This window comes from Asparagus officinalis, chromosome 4 (genome assembly GCF_001876935.1).
Source record: "Asparagus officinalis chromosome 4, Aspof.V1, whole genome shotgun sequence".
Taxonomy (NCBI): domain Eukaryota; kingdom Viridiplantae; phylum Streptophyta; class Magnoliopsida; order Asparagales; family Asparagaceae; genus Asparagus; species Asparagus officinalis.
The window spans coordinates 3,219,262-3,226,528 of record NC_033797.1 but is presented as its reverse complement, the minus strand read 5'-3'; the positions used below and the strand labels follow the sequence as shown (position 1 = coordinate 3,226,528).

The 7,267-nt window shown below is 37.9% G+C and overlaps 1 protein-coding gene across 1 annotated transcript in view; it reads right to left on the bottom strand.

Moving 5' to 3' along the window:
- LOC109839701 (polyubiquitin-like) overlaps window positions 1–6,710 on the bottom strand; it is an 18,318-nt gene extending 11,608 nt beyond the window's left edge. Inside the window, exon 1 of the mRNA XM_020408214.1 lies at window positions 6,634–6,710. The gene's annotated coding sequence lies outside the window, so the exon portion shown is untranslated. The remainder of the gene's footprint in view (window positions 1–6,633) is intronic.

Here is a 7,267-nt window from a genome sequence, read left to right as displayed (position 1 = left end):
TGGTCCTAACTGTTTAAAGGTTTGACCGAGTGGGAATTTTGTGAGGGAAGATTGATCTAAAGAGGTGATCGAATCTCATCTCAGCAAAAGAGTATTCGGAAATCACCGTGGGGATGTAGTGTTTAACACTTTGTTTGTAATGATCGGGTTATTCCTAAGAAAATTACATATAGCATTCTTTCGGAAACTTCCGTTACATGAACCATCCACCCCCAGCTTTTTCTTGCGAAACTGAGTTTATCATTATGTTTAGCTATATGATCGGGTTATTCTTAAAAGTACCATGCATGGCATTCTCCAGGAACTTCCCGTGAAAGAAAGGAAATAGTTTAGACTCATATACCTGTTGGAGTATTAAGGAGTAGTTTATACTCGTATACTTTTCGGAGTGAGATGGAGAAGCAGTTTATACTCGTATACCTATCGGAGTCTGGGGAAACAGTTACTCGTATACCCAATGGAGTTGGTTTTGGTCGTCTTTACTCGACTTCTTTCGTCGTTATGACGCCGGAGTCAATTAGGGCTTGGATCTTGTTTTTGAGTCCAAAGCAAATCTCGGTGGGATGAAGAACCCTTCTGTGGTACGCACAGTAGTTTGGATCCGTAATCCTCTTAGCTCCATCCTGATTTTTAATAGGTGGTAGCTCGATTTTGTCATTAGCGAGGAGGGCTGGAGCTTCATCATTTTTGAAAGAATACTCCTTTTGAAACTTCGGATCGAGAGTCGTGTTCCTAGCGATTGTAGATGTCGTCGGTCAGTTTTTCTCAGCTTTCTTTCTTTTAAGAAAGTGTTCAGCTTGTTCGCCACGTAATTTCAACTCTTTCCAAGTTTTGGATGGTACGACCCCCAGGGCTTCCAGGACATCGATGGAGAGATTGTTGTGGCATGTTTGCAGGATAAACTCCTCTGTAACAGGATCTCTGCAATTCATTGCTTTGTCACGGAAGCACTTGACAAAATCGTCGACTGACTCTCCGTCTTTTTGCTTCTCATCCAAAAGGGTTCCGACTGACACTTCGGTGTCATCATCGAAGAAATTGCTGAGGAACAAACTTTCCATGTCACATCATCGAAGAAGTTGCTGAGGAACAAATTTTCTATGTCATCCCAGCAATTGATGCTCCCTGGCTTGAGCCGTCGGTATCAATCGAAGGCGGGCCCGCGAAGGGTGCCAACGAATGACCGGACCATTAAAGCCTCATTTCCGGAGATCATACTCAAATGAGACTTGAAATAAATCAAGTGCTGAATAGGCGAGTTCTTCCCGTCAAACGGTGTGAAGTTAATCATGTTGAATTTTGCCGGGTACGGTATTGAATTCCATTCTCTTGGATAGGGACATGGAATACCCGTCTTTTTCACTTCTTGAGCCGTCATCAAAGCGTTGATTTTGTTTTCAAGCTCTTTCATTTTCTCGTCATCGTCTATGTCTTCATTTGAAGGACGTTGAGGAGAATGAGTTAGACCACCCCCTGTAAGTGGGAGGGTGTGTTAAACCACCCCCAGCGTTATTGCTATTGGGAGGTGTATCAGCAAAGATGACTTCATCCACTTCTGAATCACTATCATCTGCCACATTCTGAGTGTGGCGGTTGGATTCAGCTCGCTGACTAGACTCAGGAGGTTGAGGCCGTTGAGTTAGCACTTCTCTCATTTGTTGGATAGCTATCTCCATCTCTGTCTTCATCTCAGCTCTGATTTCTTCACGTTGTTTAGCTAGAGCTTCTTGAAGTATTTGAGCAAATTGATCAGAGGTGATCGTGAGTACTTCTCTGGTTTGTCCCGTGCTAGACATTGTATCATCAGAAGCGATTGCAGAATAAGTGTCCGAGAATTCATCCTCCGAGGACATTCCTTCTTGCATTCTCTTGTAATTTCTGCGTCTGATGGCTCCTAATTGGAGTCGAGACATCCTTTGAGCAATTCTTGGATTGACTTTTCCTCTCGGGGAAAAGTCGGGATTTAAGTCACTTGAATGCATTGTGAACGCTTCTTTGGTTTGTCCCGTGCTTGACATTGTATCATCAGAAGCGATCGCAGAACAAGTGTCCGAGAGTTCGTCCTCCGAGGATATTCCCTTTCGAAATTTATTCACACCTCCAACTTGATAGTAGATTCATCGGTATGATTGCCGGAAAATACTATCATCTGTTGGTATAACCTCCCAGGCATAACGATGTCTTTTGGCCAACATGTTTTCTTATGATGATGTAAAACCTTGTTGGCATTCTCAGGACAACTTATTATTGTCTTTGAGCGATCCAAGGTTATGTCGGGAGTCACACGTTTAGAACCACCCCCTTGTGGGCATGGAATCTTAACGGGCTCCGAATGCTGATTTTGCACAACTCCATATTTTGGAATCCAAACTTTGCAGAGTTTTAGTGGTTCTTTGACTACTGTTTCTTTGTTTCTTTCTCGTCTTTGTTGTAAGAGAGCACGAGCATGAGCTGCGTTTGCATGACGTTTTTGTATACGTTCTTTGAGGGTCGAACGAGCCCTTCTGACGAGTGTCCATTCCTCCGTCGTGAATTGTGCAGAAACGTGAGTAGTTTGTCGTTGCGTTGAACAAACCACTTGTTGTTTCCTCGACTCTAAGTCCGCATAATAACGAACTCCGTCGGTTTGTTCAAATGCCTTAGCTATTTGGCGAGTACGGCGCTGATGCTGTCTCTGACGAGCCCTCTTCGTCAGTACCGGTGGGCTTTGATTTGATGACTCTTTAACTAGATAAGAGTCATTATGAGCAGAGGTGTTGCGAGTAAAATCCTTAGCAACAATCCGGAGAGAGTCTTCATTTTGTGCCTTCTTTGGCATGTAGGTCTTCCTCAATTGTGAGATCCTCTTGTATTTACGAGACAATGAAGATCTTGAAGAGGATGATGAGAGATATTCCTCAAATTTGGTTTGGTCGAATTCGTATTCGACCATGGATTCAACTGGAATCTTGATCGGCTGCGACACGACGGTCTCGGCAGCGAGACCGTTGGCTCCCACTGTGGTCGCCAGTTTGTTTGCGTCAAAAGTTGGTTTTGTTATGGAATTCATTATATCTTCGGTCGATTATAACAAATTGAAAAGAGATATTCTTTTTATAAGACTTCTTTTACACAACAAAAGGAAAATTACAACTTTTTAGAAACAAACGCAGGATCGTTGTTTGGAGCGCTGCTTGCGTGGAATCTTTGCCTGTGCCGGGAGCGCTTTGACTCGTGGACCACCAAATCACAGATTCTGATTGAACCGTGAGGGGTTTAATGATTCTTCCTTCGTTTATCGAAGTAAGAATTTGAAGCGAATATCTTATCGATGTAAGATGTTCACTCTTCCAAAGATCAAGTCTGAGCTTAGATCTCTAGGACTCGCTAGAAGCTTCTTGAGGATGTTTGTGAAGAAGGAAGACTCTCTCTCTTGCTCTAATTCACCAAAACTCAAGGCTCTCTGCTCTAATCTCCCTGGAAAATGCTCCGCCCCTGTCAATGATGGCCATAGGGGGTATTTATAGCCTCCTTAGACAATAACTGAAGAAATAGCCGATCAACAACTGCCTCTTTAGGCGTGGCAGTTGATGCTGTCGCGGCTAAAGGCGCGACAGTCGACACTGTCGCGGCCAAAGAGCGCGACAGTCGACACTGCCGCGGCTAAAGGGGCAGTTACACCCACGTTCATACGTGTTTGAAACAGTTCTCCCACGACCTTTAACCACCTTTTTCGTGGTTTAACTGCTTTTCCACATCAGCACACGTTCTATTTCTGATACTCCGCCACGTGGACTTTAAATAATCATCAGATAACTGTATTATAACTGCTGTAGCATCCTGCTTTAACTGCCGCGGCACCATAGGTTGCAGCGGTTAAGCCGCGACACCATAGGCTGCCGCGCCTTAGCCGCGGCACCTTGGTCTGCCGCGCCTTAGCCGCGACACCATATCTTGCCGTGCCTTAGCCGCGGCACCATGTCCTGTCGCGCCGCCATGTGTTGCTTGGTGACGTGTATATTGTTCTTCTATGTCATCTTGAGTGGTGTTTGAATGTCTGTAAGCATTTTTCGACGCCTACAACTAACGGCTACAATATACAACATTTGGCGAGAGAGGAATGCTAGGATCTTCAAGAAGGAATCCAGAAGTGTTGAGCAGTTGATCAAAGTCATTAAGGTTGATATTTGGACTATTTCACTTAACAGTTCACTGTCGGATGAAGCCTGTAAATGGCTCCTCTCAATGTAGTAGTATTAGGCAGTTTTGATACTCTAGCTCCACTAGCCTGTAAATTCATGTTTTAGTTTCGATACCTCAGCTTTTGAGTGTCTTGATGTACAAAACGTTTACACTTTGGTGAGTGAAATAAAATTTTTTCATTGACAAAAAAAAAAGATGAATTCAAAGGATTACCATCAGGCACTTTAAAATTTACAAAAAATAACCTCAAAGTTATAAATGTAATTAAGGAACTCCTTCAAAATTTAAAAGTCACAAGAAAAACCCTAAAATTTCAATACATATAACCAGTACATATCAAATCTAGAAATTATTAGCAGACCGCGAAAAGTTTGAATTTTACAAAAAATATTCCAAAATTTTAATAATTGCAAAAAGAAAACCTTAAAATTTTAAAGTTGCAAAAACTTACCACCAACACATGAAACATGAAAATTACAAACACCCAACTTAAAATTTAAAATTTTCAAAAAAACACTCTCAATGTTTTAAAACTTTCAACACACCCTCAAAAATTTAAAATCACAAAAAAAGACTAAATTTTCAAATGTTAGCGACGGAAAAAGCAGTTGTTTGATATTCTTTCATTAAGATATATAAATTTAACTTCTAATTTAAGGTTTATTATTCCTTTTCAACATCTAAATGTAGTCTAATTTTATTGAAAAAGATAAAGGTGACGAAAGATTGATGTCGGCTCAATAAAAATGAAACAAAAGGATTGAAAGACACTGTTTTCTGGATATTTTATAGAATAGTTTATTTTTGTAAGTAAATTAGGAATCTTTAGAAGGGATTGTCATGAGCTTGTTTTAGTACTTTTATATACTTATGTGGATGCTTTCATCATATAAAAGTGTACTAGAGTTAGAATTAATCTTTAATTTATGATTTTTTTAAAGTCTATTAAAGATTAGGAACAAGCTCCATATTTTCTTTTGTGTCGTTTAAGCTCATTTCTAACAAATCAACTTGTCTTATTAGCTTTAATTATTCATCTTCCTTTTATAATACTATTTTTCAAATATTTTTCATTTTTACTACTATACTTTCTAAGATCAAGCTTGATTACATGTCATCCTAAATAAAATGGTAATTCAAATTGGCCTCAGATTACATTTCCTGTCAATTTAATTATCAACATAAAAATTTAAATTTGGTGTAGCTCATTTAAATAAAAATTAAAAAAAATAAATAATCACAATGCTAAAATTTTAGAGATATAAGTGAGCAAAAGCCATCAAAATAGAACCGAGGAACAATTTTTTGATAAAAAAATAAACTAAAAATACTTAATTATATTATTTAACCACGTGCATTGTATGTGTCTAAAACCTAGTATACAGAAAAGAGAGATCTAGTCTCTCAAATTAGTCTAATTTTTAAACTAGAACCATGTTGTAAAAAACTAAAACTTTCCTATTTGTTTTTTTATTTTTCATACTTTATTTCTCCATCCTCTTCAAACGACGCCGTAAGATTAGATCACATCTCTTCTTGCCCTTCTATTTAATGTTATTTGATGGCCGAGGTTTTATTTTTATTTTTATTTTTTATTTTTTTGTTTTCTTTTGTTCGGTTCATTCTTAAAAATAAGAAATGAAATGAGATGAGATGAGTTGTCATTGTATTATTGGGTGATGTGAAGAAAGATTAAGAAAAGTGTTTTCATAACTTTTTGGGATGAAAATGAAGAAATGAAATGTTAATGAGATGAGGTGAATTGTTATAATATTATATTGGATGATGTGAATGATTTGAAATGATGAGAAGAGATGAGTTGAGTGATGTTTGGATGAAAATAATATTTTATTAGATGTGATGGATGAGTTGTTAGATGAAAATAATATTTTATTAGATGTGATGAATGAGTGGTTAGATGAAAATCATATTTTACTAGATGATGTGGATGAGTTGTTGGATGGAAATAATATTTTATTGGATGTTGTGGGTGAGTTTTAGGGATGGAAATGGAGGAAATGGTGAGTTTTGAGATTTTCACCATTTCCATTTCCATTTCTTGGTTTTTAGAAAACATTTTGAGATTTTCACCATTTCCATTTCCATTTCTTGGTTTTTAGAAAACAAACGAACAGGCCCTAAATCATCTCTATACAATGTAAAAGTTGTATAGTCAATGCACCGCATTGAAGATTTTGTTTAAGATGTCAGCATGTCAATTCTTAGGCTCTTCATGTCAATTCACTTGTTCACTTTAGCTTATCAATTGGTAGCATAACAGTAATTTCCACAAGAAAAATCATAATAATGCTGCTAGAAAATTAGAAAAATCTATATTCCTATAAGATTTTGATTCGGTTAATAATTTGGATGAACAAGCGGAGAAATGTAAGCATAAAGATATATTCGAAAAAAAATCTAGCATAAAAATTAGACAAATAAAAATATTACCGAGGGTGAGATGCATGCAAGCCGTCATCAATTAGCCCTGTTACCACCCAAATTTGCCAAACCCTAATTGATTCAGGATATTTATGCCCGAAGAGTCAACATTCGTAGGCTTTTTTTCCGAATAATTTTTCAATCCACTGGAATTAGATGCATGCTTCTTCATCCTATTTCTTTTTCTTCTTCTTCTTCTTCTTCTTCCTCTTCGGCTTCTTCGATCTCGGAGTCGTCATCTTGATTTTCTCTTTTTGTTCTAAATTAATTTCCCATGATTTTAATCATGGGTTTAGCATTCCATCGCCTCGTAACCTGATTGAAGCTGGAAATTTATGGAGGACAAAATTTTAAAACCGACCTCTTTGGATTTTTAATTGCAAAAAATGACACATTTCAATCTTATTTATAAAAACCAACCCAGTTGGTTGAAACTGGGTCGGTTTTTAAAAAAAAAATTCCCAAACTTCACGGGAGTTCAACTCCCGTGAAGTTTTATTATGAGAAAAACTTCACGGGAGTTCAACTCCCGTGAAGTTTCCCAAAAAAATTTAAAAAAACCGACCTGTTTTCAGCCCCTGGCTAAAAACAGGTCGGTTTTTGTAAATATTTTCAAAACCGATCGTTTTTTGCAATTAAAAAC